General features: G+C 38.3%; 1 protein-coding gene across 3 annotated transcripts in view; it reads right to left on the bottom strand.

The window, feature by feature from the left end:
* znf644b (zinc finger protein 644b) overlaps nucleotides 1-21,775 on the bottom strand; it is a 34,482-nt gene extending 12,707 nt beyond the window's left edge. The window contains exons 1-3 of one of the 3 annotated variants that reach the window (XM_034678019.1): nucleotides 21,288-21,774; nucleotides 19,220-19,270; nucleotides 17,048-17,095 (exon numbers count right to left, since the gene is read on the bottom strand). The gene's annotated coding sequence lies outside the window, so the exon portion shown is untranslated. Of the gene's footprint in view, nucleotides 1-17,047; nucleotides 17,096-19,219; nucleotides 19,271-21,151; nucleotides 21,175-21,287 lie in introns of those variants that run through there. The other 2 variants (XM_034678024.1, XM_034678034.1) reach the window with 2 other exon arrangements.
* Between the last annotated feature and the right edge of the window lie 4,784 nt (nucleotides 21,776-26,559).

Genomic DNA, 26,559 nt, shown 5'->3' with positions numbered 1-26,559 from the left:
ATGGTCAGAAAGGTTCCAATCGTACTTTTCTTTTTATTGTTGGAATCATAGTGAGTGATGGTGTGCTGCATCGGATTCCTGAATGGTGTTTCAAATATGTTGTTACCCTCATGAATTTGGAAGAGGGGACACCACTACCAGCCGATACAACTTCAATAATGAATATAAAGTACAAATATTCCCTTTCTGACCATGTCAACAAAAAATGAAAATTTTAAAGCTTCCTAAAAGTATAATTTATGACAGAGGTGGTGTGTTGGGTTGAACAGGTGGTCATGTTATGGCTAATCAGTGTTTTTTGCAGCATTGAGGATTAATGCTAGAGAGATCTCTCTAGTGGGGAGAGACAATAAGCTCAGTGAGTGGTGGTCTTTTGATCATGTACAATATGTAAATGACAAAACATTGTAAACCTTTGTCATAAAAATGCAGCTCAACACAGAATCAACACCTGTTCCACCTAAAAAGACACAACGAGCTATATTCACTTTTAACAATGTAGAGGTAATTGCACTAAATGGCACGGTTGTGTTTATCAAACTACATAAAACAAAAGTTTAAAATTGTACTCAAAGCAGAGGTGAAATAAGTTACTGAGTTAAAATGATCCCTTGCAGCGTGCTCTGATGGTTGGTGGGCTGGGAAGCATGCCATGTACTCACATCAGTATGTCTCTGAGTTTGCCTCAAAACCTCGGCTCATGTCAGGCTCTGTTCTCTTTCATCTCCCCGTCATTCTCCTCCGTGCACAATCTCATTTCATGAAAATGCTGCATTCCTCTATGTAACATGCAGCTGTGATTTCTCTCCTTGAATTACATGTTTCATTTCACCACAGTAGGAAACAATGCAAGTTATAGGTTTTGTGCAGGTATGAATGATAAGACCCAATTCACTTCAATAACAATAACACTCAGTGCAATGTTCAAACATTATTGTATGACCTGGTGCCGTAATTATGTCTCTATTCTTAAATCTGTAATACAGCATTTACTACTATTACTGATTGCATGAGGACAATATCCAGGTCAAATCATGAGTTCTTTGTTGGGTTGTAACACCACAAATTTACATACATTCTGACATTTTGTAGACAATACAATATTAAAACTAGTTGTAGCTGATTTTAGAATATAAAAAATGTTGGGACAACTAGTGATGATCGTGTTGAGTTGACTTAATAACTAAACATGGTCACCCTCACTAGTTAGTACCAGAAATACTATTTGGTTGAAATACTTATTAATATATATTTTTTGACTGTAGGCCAGAAATACCATGTGCTCATGGCATGGGTAGTTTACACATGAGAGAATCACTACTACTGAACAATATATGCAGGTTTTTGAGAAACTTCTGCTGCCATCCTGACTAGGGATGCCACAACTCTGTATAATATTTAGGGGTGACCCCAAATAGTTGAACAATTAAGATTCAATAATTTGTTCTAAAAAGCCTTAGTCGACTACCAATCTCAGTCTAACATCTGCATATGAAACATGGGTTATTCCATTCAAACTATGGGGGTGCTTAATGTCTAATTCTTTATCCTTTTCCTGTTTTCCATATAAATCGAATCGTTTGGTATGATATCCACGGGCCAATCAAGCTTATGAATTGGGCTATTTTCAGTTTAGGGTATAACTAGATTCCATGCGTTATATTTCTCTCCAAATTGGCTCTGTTTATGAATACCTGAGAGTCCATGCACTGAAACTCCTTCCTGCAAGTAAATATCCAATAACTTTAACATGGCATGCCGTAGGATGAGGCAGCAATGTGAGGAAGCATCCCAATCTTTGAAATATGTGTTGCATTTGTGGTATAATAAGTGAACAAAATATGTGGAAAAATGTGAGTTCAAATTTTTACAATGTACCGCAAGCCAACACAACATTTTTTTAAAGTTATATTTTTGGGCTTTTTTGGCCTTTATGTATAGGACAGCTGAAGAGAGACAGGAAATGTGGGGAGTAGAGAGTGGAGCAAATGCAGCAAATGGTCGTGGCCGGGAGTCGAGCCGGCGACCTCTGCGACGAGGACTATAGCCTCTATATGTGGGGGGCTTACACGGGACTTCCACCTGATCCGTGTCCAGTCCGTCTCCGATCCGCTTAAAAGCTGATTTATACTTCTGCGTCTCCCCTACGCAGCAGGGGCTGACGCAGACATGAGCCCCACATACTTGTGCGTCGGTGTGTCCGTGTCGTGCAGCAATTCTCAGCCGAAACGCCTGAGGGCAGTGCGGTCTCTCTGATAGCTTCCGGTCCCGCTACGATCTCTGTTTACTTTCCCACAGAGATTCAGAGCGTGTTATGTTAATCTACAGCTGATACATGTTGCTGTTTATCATACAGACATGATTACAACAGTAAACAGTTTAAAATACTGTGTAGTTGGACCTTGTAGGTAACAGAAAGTGACCCCCCTGTGCCGGTTCACTGTATGTTGGATTGGGAAATTAAGAGCATAATACTCCAAACCTGTCCCCTGTATGTAAGTCATACAAGCACTCATTTGGCCTTGACAGGTGAATTGAATACATGGAAGCTGGAAAGGCCAAACATGTCACTTCCAGTAACCACAGATAATATTTTGTTTACATATGTTTGTTTATTTATTTTATATCTAACAATACACTAGGACTGTGTATGACTGGGAAAAGTGTTTTAACTTAAAAATAAATGATTTGGGAATTTTAAAAGAACATATTTTTTCCCTCCCTTTGCTGTTCCTGTACAAGCTGCCTAAGTATGGAATGCCAAAAAAACACCTTGATGACTTGGGCCATCAGAACTGAACCAAGCAAACCCACAACCGTGACATAAAAAAAAAGGGGGTAGGTATTGAACTGTGGGCTAACTGTATCGTAGCATCCGATATCAACTAGAACATTTCTAGTTGCAATCTTACGCTTCAAGTCTATTTTTCGACAGACCCTGCGCCCAGCACGCGTCAAAATGCACAGAAAATAATGACCTGGACAGGAAGTCAGGCAGGAGGATCGCATGCAACATCCACCAATCTCAAAATCAAACATCATACACTGACTCCCGACCGTTTAAAGATAGTATAGATCAGAAGTACTCATGGATTATGGATGTAAGCTACACACAGCTACATATCAGCGATCCAGGTCGACTACAACAGGACTTTAAGATGATCACTGTGTCAGAAGGTAACAGGACTTTAAGATGATAACTGTGTCAGAAGGTAACAGGACTTTAAGATGATAACTGTGTCAGAAGGTAACAGGACTTTAAGATGATCACTGTGTCAGAAGGTAACAGGTCTTTAAGATGATCACTGTGTCAGAAGGTAACAGGACTTTAAGAGGATCACTGTGTCAGAAGGTAACAGGACTTTAAGATGATAACTGTGTCAGAAGGTAACAGGACTTTAAGATGATCACTGTGTCAGAAGGTAACAGGTCTTTAAGATGATCACTGTGTCAGAAGGTAACAGGACTTTAAGAGGATCACTGTGTCAGAAGGTAACAGGACTTTAAGATGATCACTGTGTCAGAAGGTAACAGGACTTTAAGATGATCACTGTGTCAGAAGGTAACAGGACTTTAAGATTAACACCGTGTCAGAAGGTAACATAACTTTAAGATGATCACTGTGTCAGAAGGTAACAGGACTTTAAGATGATCACTGTGTCAGAAGGTAACAGGACTTTAAGATGATCACTGTGTCAGAAGGTAGCAGGACTTTAAGATGATCACTGTGTCGGAAGGTAACAGGACTTTAAGATGATCACTGTGTCAGAAGGTAACAGGACTTTAAGATGATCACTGTGTCGGAAGGTAACAGGACTTTAAGATGATCACTGTGTCAGAAGGTAACAGGACTTTAAGATGATCACTGTGTCAGAAGGTAACAGGACTTTAAGATGATCACTGTGTCAGAAGGTAACAGGACTTTAAGATGATCACTGTGTCAGAAGGTAACAGGACTTTAAGATGATCACTGTGTCAGAAGGTAACAGGACTTTAAGATGATCACTGTGTCAGAAGGTAACAGGACTTTTAGATGATCACTGTGTCAGAAGGTAACAGGACTTTTAGATGATCACTGTGTCAGAAGGTAACAGGACTTTAAGATGATCACTGAGTCAGAAGGTAACAGGACTTTAAGATGATCACTGTGTCAGAAGGTAACAGGACTTTAAGATGATCACTGTGTCAGAAGGTAACAGGACTTTAAGATGATCACTGTGTCAGAAGGTAACAGGACTTTAAGATGATCACTGTGTCAGAAGGTAACAGGACTTTTAGATGATCACTGTGTCAGAAGGTAACAGGACTTTTAGATGATCACTGTGTCAGAAGGTAACAGGACTTTAAGATGATCACTGAGTCAGAAGGTAACAGGACTTTAAGATGATCACTGTGTCAGAAGGTAACAGGACTTTAAGATGATCACTGTGTCAGAAGGTAACAGGACTTTAAGATGATCACTGTGTCAGAAGGTAACAGGACTTTTAGATGATCACTGTGTCAGAAGGTAACAGGACAACAAAGTAGAGCTGAATTATTATTAGTATTATTAAACTCATCTAAACCTGTAAAAACTAAACTATACAGTCCTGCAGCATACTCAGTGATGATTAAAGCACAGAAGTAATGGAATACTGTCCAAATGAGCAGAAATTCAACCACAGAAAGGCTCTGTAACCTGTTGTTAGTATGTGGTTCTCTCTATACTGGACCCAGCTGGTCCTGCCTGCTCTGAGCTGGCGCTACGCTCCCAACATGCGTCCTGTGGACCAGGGCGCAAGCCCTCGGACAGAGCAAAGCCGTGTCGCAGACGTAACACGGCGCACATGCATCCTGTGGACTTTCGGGGTTAGACCAATCCTGCTGTGCACAAAGGCCATTCCATTGAAATATTTAAGAACAGTTTCAGTTTTAGGAAGTTATTCAATGCACAAAACTGAAACACCAAAACTTCAAGGATCATGAGAACAACAGCAAGAGAGAGGAGGAAGAGTTTGGTGTCGAGGGCTTGTAAGGCTGTAAATGTCTAAGCAAATTCCTTCTTGTTGTTCAGCTGAAGACCCTGTCTGGCAGCACAGTGGAGCCAACACTAAAAAACCAACTGGGACCAGTCAGCCAAACCATTCCAGCTGCTGGAGCTGTCTGAATGGATCACCAGCCAACCCTACGTTCTCTGCCATCTCTTTTACAGAGAAATGTCTGAACAAGCTGAGCCACGGTCCCTCAAGCACCACACTACTCCAACTTCCTCAGCTAATGGGGTCTATTGATTTATTTGACACAATGCGAATTTATGAAGCAGCCTCTTAACTGTGAGAGTATCAAAGTGTGGCTCTAAACAAACAAGAGATTCAGCTTGACACTCCTGTAATCCCAAGGTGAGTATTTTCACTCAGCCAAGGTTTCACAGCAGAGGAAAAACTATTACATTCTTCTTCTGGTATTTTAGCCCTCCAATTCTACCCAAAGTATCAAACAGAGGAAAAGATGGGAGAAATTATTAAAACACCAAAAAAGAAACAAATGCCACTTTTCTCATTGTGACAAACTCTTTTATATCGCAGACAAAGGTGAAACTGAAGAAGACAACACAAAATTCAAAAAGTCCCTAAATTTCTTAAATTTGCACAAGAGAAAATAGAGACAGAGGCTTCACACGATGTCTTTGTCTGGATTACGTACTCTTTTATCCCTCTGAATTCTAGGCACCCAAAGGTCATTTCCATAATAATGGTCTCTATTCTCCCTAATGGGATTTTGGCTGTGATTATGTATGCCAGCGTCTTGTGCAGACACTATCAGCCCTGTCATCCTGAATTGCACAAATGTAATTACACAAAGCCTTTGATAACTAAACAATGTAATTTACTGCTTGAGTGAAAATATATACCAGAGTTATATGACTGGAATTATGCACTAAAGGAAAACATACGAGTACCATAAGTCGTGTGCTGCATAGAAGATTGTGTTCTTTATAGTGAGAACAAATTACATGCTAATGTATGCTAAAACAAGAAAAACTGTTCCTTTAACAGGATAAGAAAAAAAACATGCACAGATACATATTTACTGAGGAGATAACTTTTAAACATATCTATTTTTAGAAATAAATAAACTCTTTTTGCTTTCTTGCCAATAAATATGATAAGAATTCAACTCTCATAGTGCCTTAGACTTAAAGCAGGGATTAGCATAGAATTAGCATGGATTTTGCATGAATCATGGAGATAGGAGAAAATAAAAAAAGTGTTCCAAAAATTGATTGCTGTCATAGTAATGTGTACAATCTAATGAAGGTATAACTTATACATCACAGAGAAAGTTAAACACAAATTCAAAGGTACTCCAGAAGTAAGACACCCTAATTAACAATACAGTCCACATTAGTAACTATGCAAATATCTTTAAGTCCATCTAAGTAAATCTCATTTGTCTGCATAAGGAAGGTAATAATAATAATAATAATAATAATAATAATAATAATAATAATAATAATAATAATAATAATAATAATAATAATATATTTTATTCCTGGGCGTCTTTCAGAACACGCAAGGTCACCCACCATACAAATGTAACAAAAATAAAAACACTATGAAAATAGAAAAAAAAGGTATCCTAAATAAAACAATTTAGTATGGTTCCTCTTGTAATATTTCACAATTGTATGTAAGCCAGCGACTAAAATCAGACTAGCATTTCAGCTTTACAAACATCAACAGTAAACTTAAGAGGCTGCAGCTGGTGCAGATATATTTGAAATAGCAGCTACAAAGACATGACCAAAGCCAAGAAGTGTTCGACAGCAGATATATTAAAAAGATTAAAAAGTTACTGTAAAATTCAGTACACAAGATGCACTTTTAATCCCTTTTTTCATTGTAAAAAGTAAGCTTGTCCCATACCTATGTGACAAATCTAACAGTGCCAGTACTTTATCATGTTGGGATTTTTTACATATAGATGGCACCCCAAATAGCAAGCAGCCACTTCACTACGCAAAGCATGCTGGGATGCATAGCGAGCAGATCAGGCTGGCAGTGCCATTTTTTAAACAGTTTTTTTCCCTCATAAGGTCATTTGTTTTAACAGCAATTTACTGTTAAATAAATAAATCTTGTGGAGAGTTGGTTTGATTGAAAAAGATTCTTCAGTTCATGGAAAAAAGTGACCAGCAGAGCTGGGTGGGTGGTACAGGCGAATTGGTCACGGACAATTGGTCCTTACCTAACAACTATCAAAGTTGCAGGTGGCTGAGCTCAACCATCCTACTAGGGATGTAAACAATTAATCGATTATCGATTAATTGATTGTTAAGAAATTACTCGAAACATGCATTTTTGTTTTCAATTTTCCGTCACGTGGAACAAACATCATGTGGTTTTATATTACACTCAGCTATCAGGGAGGTGTTTTCAGTTTAAAGCATGTTTGGATGTAAATCAGCTGTTAAAGGTGTTGCGCACAGCGGAGACGCTCAGCTGGCGGCTGCGGCTGTGTGTCAAGTCTCAACGTACGCTTTTTAAAGAGATTAAATATGCAACTGCTGCCAACAACGACACAGACATGAAGGTTGACAATTTCAAACAGGACATTTTAACCTTTAGATACAAAGCCAACAGACCGGTGCAAATTGCTAGTATGCTATGTTTGCAAACCAGCAACATCAGAGCCGTCTGAGCTTTTCTGCAGCTGGACTGATTCTGACCCGGTTGAGCTCCCAGCTGACACCTGATCAAATACATGTTTATTTTTCTCAATAAGAACGAGTAGACAAAAAACTGGACACTGTGAGTCTAAAGTTCTTTTCTGTTAGTATTATGAGCCTTCACTTTATAAGACTATGTCCACGGAGAATATTTTTATGAGCCTGATCGTTGATAATCAGTGTTAAACATGTACCTGTAATAAATACCGTCAGTTGTATGCATTTTGTTGCTGTGGAAAATATAATCTAGGGGTAAAAGACTTATTTGGCATTGTTTTTGACATAGGAATAATAATGCTTTTTTTTTATTAATTAATCGATAATTGATCGTTAACATTTCCAAAAATCAATCAAGGAAAATACTTAAAATGTACATCCCTACATCCCACCCTTAGCTAGCAGGTTTGTGAACTCCCCATGGGGAAAATATGGTGATGGAAAGAGCTCCACAGCTGCACAGAATCTGCACATTTCTGCATGGGACTTGGGAATCGTCACACAGGAAGAAAGCATGAACCTTTTTCCCTCCGAAAGACCCCCCAAAAAGCAAACCGCACCTCAAATATAGATGTGACTTATATTCCAGATTTTACCATACTTTATAAATATGTTTGTGAGTAAGCTATTATGGATATGGATATGTAATAAACCAAGTTATGAGGACGTTCTTGACATACAAAGTTGCAAAGACAGTAGTTTGTTTTGTTAATGGTGGAGGTGAGCCTAAAAATATGTTTAAATTATGAGAATACTTTTGACGGACATGTTGAATAACAAATTATAAAGAGGCTAGTTTACAGTGCATTCACTCATAGACTGACAACTGAGAAACAGCTAGCACAGCTCTGACACACAAATTGGCTTTAAAGGTAATTCATTATCAATTGACAGGGCACCAGTTTAGCTCATGTCCTAGTTGCACTGGTGAGAGGATCAATTCTTGGTCACGATAGTATCAACCCCCTCTCTCTCCCCATTTCCTGTCTCTCTCGAGCTACATATTTGTGTACAGTCAACAAAAAACTGAACCTGTCATAACTAGCAAACTGTGGTGGGCATATTGTCTTACTTTGGTGCGACTAGGTGATTTCAAATCTTTAAGCTAAGCTAGGATAACAACTGGCAGCTGTAAATAGCCTCATATTCAGTAGATAATTATAAGTGTGATATCAACAAGATAAATAAGTGTACTCTTCAAAATAACTAAAAGTGTTTGTTAAAAGTGTATTACTGTTTACCCCTACCTTCAACAATACTCAGATTTCAGGAAGCCTAAAAGGCTTTCTGAAACACTGCTGACCCAATTCATTTGTCTCATTTAAACAAAAGAAAAGGAATATTTTCAGAGAGTGCCCCTCAACCTGCCCAAGACAAACTTCTCCTTCCCCCCTTCTCCTGAAAGAGGGGAAAAGTGAAATGGCTGTGATGGTAGATTTACTAATGAAAAAAGGTGAAGCGAGAACATTGGGAGTGATAAAAGGGGACAGGGAGCGAGTGACAGTTGGGTTAAGGCAGAAGTCATGTTCAATAGCAGGTAGAAACATCAAACAGCGAGTTCACAGAAAACCCATGCAACCTTGTCTTGAAGGAGGATTTTCTGTTGTGTGGAGTAGATTATATCTGTTCAAGCTGCTGACACGGCCTCATTTGCTGCCCGTAGTGTTGGAGGGGGATTAAACGATATAAACTTTAAAGCTTTAAACAATACCTTTCAAAATTAAATGGATTAAGGGAGGGATGTCTGATGGGGATTTCCCAAGGCTTTGTTAGTTTTAAACTCTACTCCTTTTAAAGAGGGGAAGGAGGGGAAAAAAACAGCAGTTAGAAATTTCTCAGGCATGTGACCGTTTTAATGAGGCTGCTCTCACGTTGAGGAGGGCAGCGGGCACAGGAGGGCTGCCAAGCAGATGGCTCTCATAAACATCATATCTGCTCTGTTTAGATACATGACTTCTCATCTCCCAACACTGAGAGGAAAACAAACCCGACCATCACCACAAGCACTACCCACTTGCCCGCTTTTGGCAAGCTGTGCCGGCTCGTTGAAATGGCACATTTCCATTTCTTGCATTTCCTCTTCATAACAATATGCATGAGGCGTGCAAGTGATATACATAACCTCTAATCTGTTATAAGTATGCAGAGGAGATGCAGCAATTGCTGCGGTGGTTATTTTTGTTTAGCGGCAGTTAGGATGTTGACTTTTATTAAATGTTATTATTACCATACGACTGAAAGCATACAAATATCAAGCAAGTTGTTGCTCTGATAAGGCATGCTTTTTCCTGCAGTTGAGAAGGAAAAAAATGAAATAAATACATAACAAGATATCAAACTTTGTTGCTGCTGCTTTTCTGCAGACATGTGACCATTCAGATGAAAGGGAGTCGGTGTCAAACTGCTCTCCAAATTGAGGACAGGCTCCACATTGCTGAGCAGACATCAGTGAGCTTAAATTTTGAGGCATGTCAAGCACTGCAGATATTAGGATGAAGTCTCTCATTATCTTCCTTTAAAACATAATACGAGTGCAGGAATCAGGAGGGAAAGGCAGGGAGTCGAGGCCTCAAATAGGCTTCAATGGCAGCCAAAGTGAGGCCTCAGCAGTCACCTTGAGTTATATAATTAGACCAGGACAAACAACTCTTAACTCTAAACTGGATCAAGGGCTTTGTTTAGGGCCTGTGATTGGGTTTTTAGGCCTAGAAGTGGCTATAATAAGCTCCACTATGGGGTTGAAGATGTGACATGAACAGAGGAGCTGGTAGTGAACAAAGAAGAAGTGATTCTCTGAAGAGAAAACAGCAAAAACTGAGACTGTCAAAAAGTCACGAGGAATTCAGAGGCCAACAAAAGCCTATTTATCTAACTCCATGAGGGAGAGTGGACAGCTCGAGTGCAGTAGCCTTGACAGCAGTGGGAATCCCTTGTCATTTCCCAAGGTCCACACACACACACACTCTCACACATACACACACGGACGCATGTTAGACACTTATTCAGTACTGCTTGTCAATTGTACCTTTTCAACCCAGATCAATGAGCCGTCTTGCACCAGAGGCCTGTATCAACGCCAGTCATTAACATGTGAGTGCCACTCTATCAGCTCCAGCTCCAAATAAATCAAAGGGTCGGCCACAGAAGAAAAGGGGCTAATATTTCCTCAATAACCCCAGAGAGACACCATGGAGAGATGCAAATTGCCTCCCAGGAGACCCCGGGGGATGTGAAGGAGAAACTCGCTGGGAGGCAACGGGAAGCTAATGAGTATAATGGTAAATGTATACAAGAAGAGGGAGTAAACCCCTCTCTATTCATACCAATTAATACAATCTTATCAATGGAGGTGTACTGTAGAAGGAGGGCCCGTGTCTAACCCTTTGCCCTCCTCCCCACTTTCCACCTCGCGAGCGTCTGTATTATTCAACACAGGCCAGGCTACGGTCATTAGCCCTGTGGGAGGCTGGGCCAGGCCTGGGGAGTTAAGGAGATTTTAAAAACCACTCACTCCTCACATCAAAACAAATCGGGCCAAATCAAAGGGGCTCAAATATGTCCTTTCTTTTGGAGGGATGAGGGAGGGAGCAGCTATTGTTGTCAAAAGCCTGCTTTTTCTGCAGCGTACAAATGCAAGATAAGAACAAGATAGCAGCGGATAGAAATAGCTTCCTCTATCATGCTGCGTGTGAAGAAAAGAGGATCACTGATGATTATAAAGTCTTGACATGAAATGAGATAAAACCAAAGCTATAATAGTGTCAAATACCTTTCCATAATGAGGAGAAAATGATGGCATCAATACTTTTAATTAATTAAATGGTGCTTAACAACTGTGACATTTGAGCTTTCATTTATTTTATCTTTATCATTAGCAGATTAACAGGATTTTTTACAACTACTTGTTCAAAAGGAAATCTTGGAAACCATAAGAACCTGAATGAAACTAGCAGTAAGTGGGAGTCATTTTTGATGAAAGGGCATCTGATCTAACAGATATTCCTTTTTTAGAATAAAGGTGATTCAAATCTTATCATATAACCTAATTGCTCAAAGATAAATTCTGAGTTGCACTATAATGGGGTACATGTAATCCCCATTTACCATTTTCTTATTAGCATGCATACTAAAACACTTTGGCACTTTACAAGTCGTTATAAAGCACTTGTTAGAGACTAATTTAGGGACTGACTTCCAATTAGTGTCTATTGCTAATAAGTTATTAATTAAGAACCTTACACTTAGTTTGTCTAATTACATAGTAGTAACACAGCAATTAAAAAATCATGTTACAAATGCATAAACAACAACTCTGTTATTTTCAATAGGCAGTAATGAGTAGGTGATTAAAAGTAGACTCTGAAGTAATGGCCAAGAAGTTATAGAATATGGCCATGGTGCATTTTAATGGCTCAAAAATCAATATACTGCTTTCATGAGTCCCTATGGTAAATATGTATATCTTATATTATTCAATATCAAAAAACACATATCAGTTAAAATGGAGATTAAGCTGTCCCGAAACACATTTCTAGTTTTCTGATGTCCAACAAACACCAACAGGAGGTAAAAATCTTATTTCTCTGGGTTGATTTTCCACATGTATTATAGTCTGTTGAGTCTGATGCTCAATATAAGTCTAAAATATATTGTATAACATAACGATGATGTAGAAACAATCATGTAAAACATGGTTCCTTTCACTTCCTGTGGTGGCTTTACTTTAGCCACCTATAGCCATGTAGTGAAGCTTTCTCTTAAAGGTGCAGTGTGTAGTATTTCGCAGTGTTCAGCTGAACAGACTTGGTAGAAATGGAATATAATATTCCTAAACATGTTTAGCAAGTAATCACCTGAGTATAACAATATTTTGTTTTATTAACTTAGAATGAGCCTTAATATCTACATAGGAGCTGGTCCTCTTCCATCTTGCATGTTTCTACAGTAGCCCACAATGGACTAACTAGTAACAGAGTTAGTGAGAGGCTGCGCAATATGCACAAATTTGAAGATGAAAAATATGAATGGGTTGTTATGCAAAAAATAATTTGTATTACTAGACGTTCAAGATAGTAAAAACTTGACATATGATCATACTTATCACGCATCACAGGAACTTCTTGACCTCAAAGGCTACCGTTGCATCACTGACGGGAGGGAGTGAGCAAGGGAGCATTTCAATCTTGAATCCGACTGCTAGATATCGCTAAATAGTTCCATTATGACACACAACACCTTTAAAGGTAGTAAATACCCTAAAGATAACCTTTGGAGGTTTCTTTTAAACAAACAAAAACATTTGTATATTAAAATTAAACAAAACAGGGGACCCATTCAACAGAACTTGCTCCATAGAGCCACCAGTGGTGTTAAACTACACACTGGCCCTTTAAGTTTCCCCTGAATCGATACAGATTTCAACTGAAAGGAAATCAAGGTGGTATGTAGTTAAAGGAAGCGTTTGAACTACCTGAAGGGGCAAACAAATGTTTCAAAAGCATAAAAAGAAGAAAAATGCCTCGATCTATCATTTTGAAGGTCATTTATCAGGGTGGAAAAATACACCTGACAGCAGCTGATTGGAGGAGGATTTGCCTCCCAGAGATCACGGAGGGGACTGAAATGAAGGTTAATCACTATATAACTTTCCACATGTATAATCCTATACTCCACATTTCATTGAGCATTGCTGTAAAAGCCCTCTGTCAGCATAATTGTGCCTAACCTGTGCCCCGCATGTTCAAATCTCTAAAATATCACATCCAACTCTGAGAATAAGTGGGAAATTAATGAGGAAAGTGCTGAGCTTAGGTAGGTATCACAGAAAGGGTTAGCCGCCTCGCCGCTCGTGTACAATAGAGGCTCGCTAATCCAAACCCTCAAAGAAAGAGGCTGTTTGGACTTGAGAAATGTTCTGAGGATAAATACAAGACCAGAGTAATTTGACATCAGTCTGACATAGGTTCATCTGGATCAGGCAGGACATGTATGAAAAACAACATTTGTTGTAGTCTGTTAGTTTGCATGTAGTTCTGTAGTATCATGAATATTAATATAGAAATGATGGAACTGCATTTTATAATTCCTGAAAAATGTTCACTCAATCTCCTGCACATCTATTTGTCTCATATGAGACATACAGACGTACATTATTCAGCCAAAAGTTTCATATAATGGAACCTTTTTTATAAAGATTTTAATGAATACCCTTCTATGAGTCTATCTTCCTTTTATTATCATCTATTCCATTTAATGTCATTACACAGGTCACATTAACTACAGCTTCTTTCAATGTATCATCCCTTAGAGCGAGAACTGTGAGCATCAGTGATCATATTCTGCCCCTTAGTGGAGAAAGAGGGCCATAACCTCGCTGAAATGAGACAACAGGAGGGTTTCAGAGGCTGAGGAGCTGGGTTGCAGGAAACTGCAGCTCATGACTTCGTTCAGTGTTTGATGGACAAACACAATCTCATGAGCCAGTTCCTCAGATTTTAAGCTGCTGGAATTTACACGTCATTTGAAACAGTTTCCTCCACTTTACACCTTTACAGGAGTGCTACTTCATCTTAATCTAAATAAAAGTTTATGACAATGTGAATCGTGGCATGGTTTTGCTTCAAAAGCTGCTTTTTGAAAGGATTTTATACAATCAAAGTGCAGAATCTGTCAGAGTCAGAACACGAGATTGAACCCTCATCCCTGGAAACTCATCCAATTTGTTTTCTGCAAATTCCTCAAAGTTGAGCTGCTGTCACAAATTAAGGAAGCAAAAGTTTCCTCGTCTTTTCTATTCTGTTTGCTCCAACAGCAGCAGTGACGAATGTTCAAAGTTACATGAAAGCTGCAAAAACACAAACAAACCTGAGCTGAAATTGAGCTGTGCCAATTCTGCTGGTGACCTTCAATGGTTGTAAGAAAAACACACAACAACATGCTTCCTGAAACCTGATCCTGCCATGTACAACATATGGATTCTACAAGCATGGAAGCTTTGTAGCAATAATCTATACTCAGTCCTATGATGGTCTATTTTACTGTTTTGACATAATGGAAGTCAAGCCATGACTATCTTCGTCTGCATCCTGCACAACAGAGAAGCTACATTTGATTGATCTGATGATTATGTTCTTGATCAAACATTCAGGGTTTTGGTCAATTAAGAGCAAGCGGCAACTTTTGATCTCAAAATATGAAGCCCATCCGGAAGTGTTGTAAACTGCAGTTCATCAAGGGTCCACTTGAGGCTGGCTGCAGAAACACCGGAAACCACATACACACCCATTCAAAGAAGACGATCTTTACAGCAGAAATAAACATGCTTACAGCCTGGTTCAAAAAACGACTTGACTCTACGTTGCTCTATTGACACAAACTGTACGAGTTTTGCCCAAATAAGGACATGACTGACTTGACTGACAGGCGGGAACACTGTAGCTGTTGGTTAGGAGGCTCAAAGCCCGCCTCTTTACCTCACACTCGACAATTGGCTTCAAAACAGCGCTCAGGAACATATGGGTGACGTCACGGATACTACGTCCATTATTTATACAGTCTATGGTTAAGAGTCACAAAACAGAAAAGGTGCCCATCACACTTTACCTGAGTGCTTTAGGAGATTTGGTCCAAACAGTAGTTAAACACCTGTAGATACAAAATGTACTCTTACTACTTGGAAATGTATGTATATCTAAAGCATGTCTTCCATGTATCAGACAGAACTGTTGAAAAGATCCTTCTTTAAAGTCTAAACATTAAAGAGGTCTGCACGAATCAGTCATCAGTGCAGTTTTCTATTGGCCCTTTGTAAGTCTATAACACTGTTACTGATAATCTTCCTCAGCTAGGAAGTTCTCTAAGACATATGATAACCATAGACTGTATAAATAATGGGGGTAGTATCCGTGACGTCACCCATCTGTTTCTTAAAGTGTTGAAGACAATCGTCGGCGGGAGCCATATTGGAAATGTTGAACTCAATATAACTTCTGTCGAGCGAGTGTGATGTAAAGAGGCGGGCTTTGAGCCTCCTCGCCAACAGCTACAGTCTTCCTGCCTGTCAATCAAGTCAGCTGTGCTTCTCATAATGGAAAACTTGTAATCTTATATCTTCTAATTTGCCGTGTTATGAAAATAGTCATCCCCCGTACAGTGTGTGCCGATGGAGAAATGAGCTATCCAGACTACACTTGTTTTTTGTACCAGACTCTAAACATGTTTATTTCTGCTGTAAAGATCGGCTTTTTTCAATTTGTGTATATGTGGTTTCCGGTACTGCATTGGCCTTAATTCTCGTAGCCGGAGTTTGCCGCTTTTAAGAGACAGGCGGGGATACTTTGATGATCAAAAATGTAAAATAATCTTATTTTTTAAGTATTAATCATGAAGGGTAACTGACATAATCTGTTTTAGCTCCAAAAACATCCAGATAAGGAATTTCTTGTATTATTCCTGTCAGTGGACATACATGATATTACTGCACAGTATCTTCCAGAGCAAGCAAAATCTGGATTTGCTTGGTCAGTGCTATGTCTCACGTGAATATATGATAATAGCTTAAAGCAACATGATCTAAACACTATTAAGTTGGCATTCATCAGAATTACAGAGGAATGTGTGCAACTCATTTGACCTCTGAGCAACACTGTTGGTTTAATGATCGTATCATGCCGGTATGATTTCAAAGTAGTGACTATTTCAGAATAAAATCTCACAATAAAGGCTAAGGTATAAAAAATTAAACAAAGCCAGGAGGATGGTAAACACAAGTTGTGTGTCAGTGATTCGGTTTCACACTGGAAAATAATCAACAGCCAGCTTGTCACTCTGCAACCTGCCAAGCGTAGGAGTGGGAGCAGTGACACATGTTACTGACATCTCAGATTTAATTTGACTGGTAATCACACCCATCTATAGTTTCAGAGCATTTCACACATCTGAGCCACAGTTTCAGGTGTTAAGCCGGTAAAGAGACATACAACTGTGCCTCTGTATGATAACACCTCTTCAGAGATGGTGACATTTTAGGTTTATGCTCTGCCATTGTGATTACAATAATGATAAGAAAAAATAGACACCACACAACGCCGATTTCTTGCTTCTCAATTTCAATTAGAACACTTCACCCAATCGAATAAATTAGTCACTTGTGTCACCTCACTGGAGGAGGTCAGCTTGTTGTGATTCAGTCTGATTTCTAAACAGTGAACTCATAATGTCACTCATAATACCAGACAGTTATTCCACTAACACGCCTGTGTTTGGCAAATTTGAGAAAGTGGATCTTAATCATTATACAGAATGTTTCACAAGATTAAACAAAATGAGTCAAAGTATACTTGCCAGTCTACGTAGAAGCACTATATCCATCACGTCTCTAAGAAAACACACCTGTAACAAAGAGACAAACGGCGGAACAATGTCCTTTAACTGTGTTTATGAAGCTGAATGTTACTCACCAAAAAGATCACAAAAAAACAAAAATTATTAAGATTATATTTCAGCATTGTATTCTTTCACATATCCTACAGGTCTACTCCCAGCAACGTCTGCAGTCCTCGCCAGAGCTTAGTGATAAGGGCAAATAACAAACCATTACAAATCATTGGCGAATTCTCATGGTTTCCGTTTGTTTGTTTGTTTGTTTGTTTGTTTGTTTGTTTATTTTGCAAAGAAAAAGTAAATATCCATTATTTAAAGCTGCTGTGAGGAACTTTTTGTTTTGTATCGGTTCTGGCGCCCCCCTTGTGGACAAAGTGATACCTCTTATCTCTTGTCCTATACATGCAAAAGTAGTGTTTTCAACAAAAACCTCATCCTGTTGTCTTTTAACAGTCAACTTTATCCGGCCTTGTGATTATTTTCCATAAAACAGTTGAATAAAGGCTGTTTCTGAAGAGAGACATCCATCATCTGGTCTGACACCTACCCCCTCAGGGCGGTTTCAGGCATTAAAAATGACAACAGAGAAGGTGTCAATGTTTTCGCTGATGGTCTTGTTTGCTATTGAAGGTCATAATGAGGCATCAGTATCATTTTCAGTCTGTTTCTCAGCCAGTTCAAAACTCCTCACAGAGCCTTTAACCATGTCAAAAAGGTCGTCTTACAAGGTAGCGTTGTTGAGCTAGTTGACCAGTATTTAATGAAAATGATCCCAAACACAAAAGATTGCCATTTGTATCAATAATATCCAAAGTATTATATCCAGATACCTCAATGTATTTTAGCTTACGGCCACTAGGGGGTTCAGTGAGCTCCCATTGAAAACATTTCCTGGTTTAAGTTGTGAGATAATTGTTTCAGCATATCAAAACTTAAAAACTATCTTTGTTTGCACTTCCAGTTCGAAGTAGTATTCATATTTGTACGTATGAAGACTGAAAACTGAACAGCTTAACACCCAAAATAAAAACCAAACTCACCGTCCTTATTTCCCAGTGTCTGATATATTTCTTCAGACCTCTATGTTCTTGCTAGAGCCACCTGATTACTAAAATATCTCATCTCTGCAGCTGCTGCTCAGCTGAGCTGCTAATTCAGGCCAGTGTTCTCCCATTTAAGTAGTCCCAGGTGTCTTCATTTAAAGCTGTGTAAGCAGCCAGCCAGGCCAGCAGAGAACACATAACTGTTTGCTATGCTGAGCATTCAGAGATCCCAGGCATCTTGGTTAAAATATTTGACCTTGTCAAGTGACATATAATCAATTTGTGGATAACATGCCTCAGCCATCTGATTTATTTAGCCGGGCTGTTGACTCCTTTACTCTCGTTGGTGTCTAATGCAGTAAAACCTACACAAGGCTGTTAAGCTTTCACTGACTTCTTTCTGTAGCCATGAAAGGTTGTCCTCAGACACCTGCAGGGAGTGATGGACACACTTATCTAGGTCTACACTTTGATTTTTATAAAACCTCCATTCCTGTTAGCTGCTGATAACATGTCAGTGTTAATAAAATCATGTGGATTCAGTGGATTGTGCTTCTTCTATGCTCAACTACTGAACCAGGACAAAAAAAAATGTGCAATGCTTTAATTCATTAAAATGCTTTAATGAATCCATGTTCAACTTTACATTGTATTTAATGTTTTCTTTAATGGTAATAATATTTTAACAGAAAAAAATAACACAGTATAAGACCAATAAATCCCTCTAAGTAAATAACTGAATACACAAAAGGGAATTTGGGGCTCACAGACTGTGGGAGACATGTAATCATACTGGGGGTCGCCAAGTGTCAGGAGACATCGAAGGATCTGGCTAACCACTGGTATAGCATGGATTTGCTGGAAAAATCAAACACTTAATATTTCTGTGAGATTCTTTTTTTAAAATGTTGTGCAATAGAAAACAGTTTAGTGTACGAGTTCTTCGTAAAAACAGTCCAATGCTTAACTACGGGTTTCGAAATCCAGATCTGGTGCCTTTAATCTGCACACTAATACAGATGAAGCACATCTTCTGGACGGAGTGTTCCTATCATATTCACAATGTATAATTTGTAATGAGCTTGCTTACCTGTTATCGCCCCTGCAAAATGGTCAAGTCATTCAGTCCACATCTTTCAACCTACAAGTCCAGAAAAAACAGTTCCTCTTAGCTAACTAACAATATTCAACCTGCTTTGAGCATGCAAACAGTTTTAAGATGGTAAGGATTATGCAATCTGATCATGGAGGTCTTAAACTGATGAATGGGTCATATATTCTAACACTTACACAGTAAGATGCTTTTCAAAGGAGACAATTTACCTGTAAAGTAGGCATTACAATTTCTCAACAACAGTTTTTAGGCAGTGCCCAACTTCAGACAAGTGTCAGTAGGTTTGTGATGAAGGGAGGCACCTATTCATTGATCTATAAACCCATATCAACATATCTACCGATCAATTTGTAGCCTATAAATATTTATAAACATATATTATTGGATTTTAAATCAATGTTGTCTTCAAATCTTCCCTTACATTTGTCAATATGTTGGCTTGTTTCGTTCAAGATTAGATGATGTCTAAAATGTGGATGCTTGTAGTTTTGCTTTCCTCGGTCTCAGCAGATGTGTGTCTAACATGAGTCTGGTTCTGCTGGAGGTTTCTGCCTGTTAAAGGAAGTTTGTCCTGGGTGCTGTAACTTGCTAAATACTGCAAGGTGCAATGCTCATGGTGGATTAGGATGAGATAAGGTCGAGTCCTGTGAGTGAGAGGGGACTGGATCTTATCCTGTCTTGATGTTGGCACTCTACAGATCCTAGATCAGATAAAACAGCAGATCATGTGCCAATCACACCGCCTGTCATCCAATCACAGGCCCCCTCACACGCATCAGTTGTATACAGCGCAAATGCTCCAAGTCCTGCAAAAAAGTGTGGAGAGGATTTTCTCTCTGATGGCCATTAAATGGTCAGACTCAAGAAACAACTGCAACACAGAGCTGATGAGAAATTAACTTCAAATATCTGTAAACTGTGACTTGTCATGTGAGGACTTCTCTCTGGCTGAAAGGACTAAAGACTGCTTGAGTCAGTCAAGAGCAGAAAAAAATATCCATGGAAGAAGTATATTTGGTGAGTCATACTCCTCTTTTGCATTTAATTTTTCTTTTTCCTGTTTTTTTATGTAAAGAGCCAAATTTGTTTCTTTGAGGTTTATTCATATGAGGTTACATAATGATACAGTAAGGATTAAAGGGAATATACACACTTTCTGTATTTCAAGTAGAATCAGAATCAGAATATACGCTGAGTTCACACATTATGCTCACACCACCATGGTACTGTGCACCTGTCCCTTATTTAGCAGTGAGAAAGTTGGCAACCCTAGATAAGATGGAGTCCTGTGAGTAAGAGGGGACCGGATCGGATCCTGTCTTGGTGTTGGGTCTCTGTTAATAATTTAACATAGAGTGGTCTAGACCTGCTAAGTTTGTAAAAGTGTCTTGAGATAACTTCTGTTGTGATTTGGTGCTATACACATAAAGATTGATTGATTGATTGATTGAACTTAGCTTTCAAACAATACTTTTGGCATTTAAGAGCCTCCATACCAAGATGAGCTTTTCCAACAACCCACATTACATTTATGTTGCAGTTTGTAGGCCTATTTAAAGACAAGTTATAGTCAGAGAGGAAGGAAGAGAGAGCTTAAACTTAACAAACTAAGTTTTTTTCTATATCCATGAAGCATTGTATAAAATGTGACACTTAACTTTAACCTGTCTTTCGAATTCCCTTTTAATAGCTGTTAGAAAAACACCTGTCCTCAAGTACCATACAGCCTGTGGTCCGTTCAAAGTGCATCATTTCTGCTACCTAGCAAAGAGCTACCTCTGTTATTTTATCCTGACAGCCAATGCGACATATGGCTGACTGTTCTGCTCTGCACAGGTTGAGACACAAGAAGAAAACTCTATCAGCAATGTCCTGGAGAGAGACTTCATGCTGCATTCACGGACTTACACAGCTATTCAGCAGACAGGTATTAGTCACTGCAGTGTTTGAATACATTCACGACATTGACTGATAACGCTCTCTGTCTGCAGTGTATCACTCCGCACAACAAAGTAACCAGGACGCTGCTGCATGTGACACCTACCTCAGGACGACGACTCTGGATGTCCTCAAGTTTTTCCCTGCACTTCACACGGTGGCTTCTTTTCTCCTCTCGTCCACTGTGTCGCCATTTTGGTTTAAAAACACGCAGGTTGCACTCTGGTCCAGAGGAGAGGGATGTTCACGGTGGAGGTTGAGCTATAAGCGTCACCTTGGCTGTACACCGAACCCCCCCATGTGTCCTGTCCAGTCCAGCTCCTAATGACAGTACGACCTGCTTACTTTATGATCTAAACCACACAAAACTAAGGCGACACATCAGAGGATATAACAGAACTTAAGTTTGTACGTGTGAAACTGTAAGTCATATGATCCAGAATAAAACTACCCCCCCTCTCCTCACAGAGAAGAACTAACTTAGTACATTGACTTTCATTAGATCACCTGTGTAGGGGAGACCAGGGATGGATGATCCATTTAGACTTTGGTTGCTATTCATAAGCACATCTTACATTAGAGAAGCCCTCGCTGTTAGAGTTACAATGAGTTATCCTTTTGTTACTTAGTTATTGTAAAATGAATGTATGAACCCTCAAATCTAGCCCATTGTGACAAAATGCTTAATTACACAATAAAAAAGGATTTTTGTGGGTAGTAAATATAATCCATATAAATTGTTTAAATTATTGTAGTATAATGGGCACATTTGACCTTCTTTACCTATTTTTTAACAGTAAAAATTTCTACACAAATAAACTAAATAATATCTACCCAAAGATATTGGGTATACACTGAAGGGTGTGCATGTGTCATCACTTCTTCTTTGCTGAGGACAGTTCCGGTTTGCGGGACTCTCCGGTTGTGGTTTGTGGGGTTGGGCACCAGTTGTGGTAAATCATAAGAAAGACATTGTTATAATAACGTAATGCCTTCGCTGTTAGCTTGTTTGTTCATCAAGTACTGCCTGTAAATCTACCTGTGAATCGAGGGTGGCTTTAGGGTAGTGGGTTGAATCGGTTGTCTATCAATGGTAAGGTTGGCAGTTTGATCCCAGCTTAGGCAGTCATAAACTTATTTTTAAGTTGTGAAATGTATTAGACAAATATGAGTAGCTTTTACCTAAATCATTTTAGTATTTCATCACAGTAAAATATAGTCTTCACCTGGTAAAACTAGGTCAAAATTACACTATTAAATAGAGTGCAAATTGTTACCTCAATTTTATTGAGTAGAATCTATAGGTTGTTTTTTATACTATATTATCATCCCCTGTTTTAGATGTAAAGTTAAGACAGTTATCATGTTAGCATTACCGCTTTTATTTCAGCCAAGTGTAGCACTTGTATCAATCTTGTGTCTTGGGGTTTTAAGCGGGTTACACAAGTTTTATAATTAGCCTATGGATCATCATAGAAATCAATGAACAGGTGTAAAAATTCTTAAGCTGGCTACCACACGTCACATGATACAACCAGAATGCTATCGTTAAGGTATTTGTGAGTTGATTGAATAAATGAAGTAGCTACTATAATGTTAAATTCACCCCCCAAAAGTGAATTGAAGAAGTCAACTCTTCTGCATCTCAGCAAGTCATGCTACAGTTGTGGTAAGTTAAGTTTCTTTTTCAAAACCAGTTTAGATCCTAAACTTAGATGCCAGTGTCATTTATCTGAGTGATAAAAATCTAAATGTGTTGTCATGGTAATGTACCTTTCAACACCAAGAAGTTTTTTAGAACAAAAACGATCACAGGAAAAAATACTTGCTTACATGCAAATAATATTTTTTTAACTCACTGGTTTTGGACAAGTTTCAGAGTATGAAATATATCTATATACAATTACATTCAACTACTAAACATTCAAATCTTTTCAATTGTAGTAGACAGAATATGTCATTACACTGAAACTTAACCACACTGACCCAAAAAGTTCAAATAGAGATATTTTTTTAAGATGTTAAAAACCAAAAATAACTACTTGATTAATTGACACTAATGAATATGAATAAATAAAAAGAAAAAATAAAAGCAAATATTCCTGAGAAGTTGCATGAAAAAAGTATTACATCTTTTAATTGGTAACTTAGATTGTAATATCTTAAAGTATGATTTACATCTGGACTTGTCAGATCAGTGTGATAAGACACTCTGTTATGTGATATGTTAATCATGTAGCAATAAAACAAATACACTTTGAAAGATTTGTTTTTTCTGCAGTGTGCTCTGAGCCGCAGAAATCACACAATAAACAGACTTTTTCCCTATCAAACTATTTTGCATGTTCCACGGAGAATGGGAAATTTTAAGTGGCAATAACATCATGCATAAATGTAGTATAAATATGATAGAACAGCAACCTGTAGTATCAAGTGCTTTGACTGTTAACCAGTATGACAACCAACACAGTCTGCCCAAAGCCAAGAAACACAAAAATAATACGGTTTCAATCCATCATTTATAATTTATGTATGACTGTTGGGGGGTAACTACAACTTACAAGCAGCACAGGACAGAAAGAGTTAAATTTGTCTTCTGTGACCATGAACTGAATTTCAAAATGGCTGTAATGAAAGTTTCACTGGTGAAAATATGGCCACTGTTGTATATTTAATGTTAAATTGTGCTTGTACAAGCAAAGCAGTGAGCTTTAACCCTCATTTAAATTGTAGAATAATGATGCAGAATGCATGCTGAAGATGCATTATTAATACTGTCTTCTGGTTTTTCTTGTCCATGCTGTATTTCCATGAATCCACAGGAAAACATTTGGGGGTTTCAAACCTCATGAGCCAGGGGGGAAATCAGTTCATTATAAATGTGTTTTTAAACAGGTGTTATTTCAGACATGTATCTTAACACCAATTATCGTCAAACTGCCAAGCTTTAGACATGGTACACTGCATGTATGATTGCCAGAGTAATAACATCAAATTTGACCTTGTGTCTCATTCAAAGTATTAAAATGAATCAGTCATGTTCTGGTTGTGTTCATATGAATTGTTATTACATGTAACTAAATAGAGACTGAATACCTGGTCCATTACGTTAGTCTAAACTCCAAGCATGACCCTACTTTAACTCTACTTTCATTCCCTCTATCTGCTCGTATGGACCCTGTTATTACTACTTAACATGTATTTTTGTTCCGTGCATAGAGGAAAACACAGCCTGTGTGTGGTGTCTGCGCTGTGTGATTGGAGTGGTAATTCTCATATTCATACACATATGAAATATTAATTGGATTAAGCAAACAACTAACAACTCTTGGAATATACATTGCTCCAGTGCCTGCTATTATCAACACACAGAAGTCTGCAGACAACTAATATTCCTCCAAATGTGTTGAATATTTATAGAGTGGGCAAAATATGACTTATTTATCTTTGTTAAATAATTAAATGTGTGGAATGCAGATCATTAATCATTGATATTGGTATATTGAGAAACTGTAAGACATAAATATTTGTGCATAAATATTTATCTACTCCATGCCAGTGTGTATTAACTCTAGGTTTAGCTCCTTATTCAGTGGAGATATGTTTCTTTCAAAGCTATTTCCAAGTCACTTACTGTATTTGTGCTTGCCTCACTGATCTCAGCTTATCACTGTACCTACCTAGATAGCAGAAAACACAAAGCAATCCCGAGGAGTGCGTTGTCTTTTTGTGTGAGATATAGGGATTGACACAAGCCCTCTGTTTTCAGAGCATGAAGTAATTCTTTTAATGGCCTGCCAAGCGTGCACTCCAAAGTTTGATTTTGCTCTGCAAAATGAGAGCAAAAATCTCAAACAATTTATTATGCTGTTTGTGCCTCGCTTCACTAGTTATCGTCGGCAATTTATTTCCTACCTTGGGGTACTGTGAGCCATTTTTCTCCATTTTCAGTGGCTCGCTTTTTTTTCTTGATCCTGCACGCTGCTGACTAAACTCCTGCCTCCAGCCATGGTGTTGGAACATCACAGAAAACTACATCATTATACTGCAGCTAGTTAACAAAGAGAGGCAGAGAACCAGTTTAAATCACGGGGCACAAGACAGTACGAGGAATTACTGAGTTCACCAACTCAGAAACAAGGATTCATAGCCTGTCTCCCCCCAGTAGCTCAGGTGAAAGAGCTTACTAATGAAGGCTGTTCAGACCTCAGTGTGAATTCAAGGTCAGCACCTGACCACTCTTCAACATTTTTAATTCATTTTTTTCTATAATAAATGAAGCTTTGATCCAAACGTGAGTCTCATGTCTGCCTCATCTGAGCAACGAGATAACCTTTTATTCCTAGGCATTTGGTTATACATTATTTAAACTTTCTGTGACAAGTCACTGTAGAACCAAAATGCTGCTATTGTATTTCCTAAAGCCACTTAAGTTAGTGAAAACTTACAATTGTTTCTACAACTGTAATAAATTTGAGAAAAAGGTATGATAACAACAACTTGTATAAGATATAAACTATGTCCCTCATTAAAATTAACTAATGAATTGCAAGAGTCAGAAAAGTATCTTTCAGTAAGTCTAAATAGTAACACCTAAATGCAAATATCCCTCTACAAAGAGATAAATCAAACAGAGATCAAATTATTTTATCCCTCAATCAGGTATGAAATGCTGCAGTGACCCCTTTCACGGTTGTATTGATAAATATCATATTACTTCATTCATAATTAAGAATTCAAATTCTCATGGTCAGTTGCGAATGAGTAATTCTCTACATGTGCATGTATTGTTTGCACATTATATGAATCAATTTAGTTTTGTCTGAAGCACTTTACAACAATAATCTAATCAGATGTATCTATATACCCTATGATATTTCAAAGTAAGTGATCAAATGAGCTAGATTCCAGTTCAGAGTTGTCTGATGTACAGTATATGGTTTCAGGACCATCTATTTGCACAGCCTCTTTCAAAGCAGAACAGACCTGGATATCAGACAAAGATATTTAGATACAAACTCTTTATTAAAAAAACACAACACTATAGTAAGCTACACAGATTACTACATATCGTGAATTTCAGCTAGCTCTAAACATATCAATTATTGTGTGGAGTAACTGTGAACATTACATTACTGATGGGACCTGATCAAGTGATCAAAATCTAGTGCACATTGTTAAAAAATGCAATTCTTTCAGTTAAGTCCCTGTTAACAGCATTTTTACTACTTCCAGTAACTTCCCACAGCACACATTCATCTGCTAAAGTAAGAAATATATTCATTATTAGACATGAAGTGGCTGTATTTGTTGAGTCTGTGCTAATCATACTGGTCTGAAGTGTTCAGTACTGTGTCGCAGAAAGGTGGCATTGGATA

The sequence above is a fragment of the Notolabrus celidotus genome, chromosome 2 (genome assembly GCF_009762535.1).
Source record: "Notolabrus celidotus isolate fNotCel1 chromosome 2, fNotCel1.pri, whole genome shotgun sequence".
Classification (NCBI taxonomy): domain Eukaryota; kingdom Metazoa; phylum Chordata; class Actinopteri; order Labriformes; family Labridae; genus Notolabrus; species Notolabrus celidotus.
The sequence above is the reverse complement of the archived record's forward strand: the minus strand, read 5'-3'. Positions and strand labels throughout refer to the sequence as shown.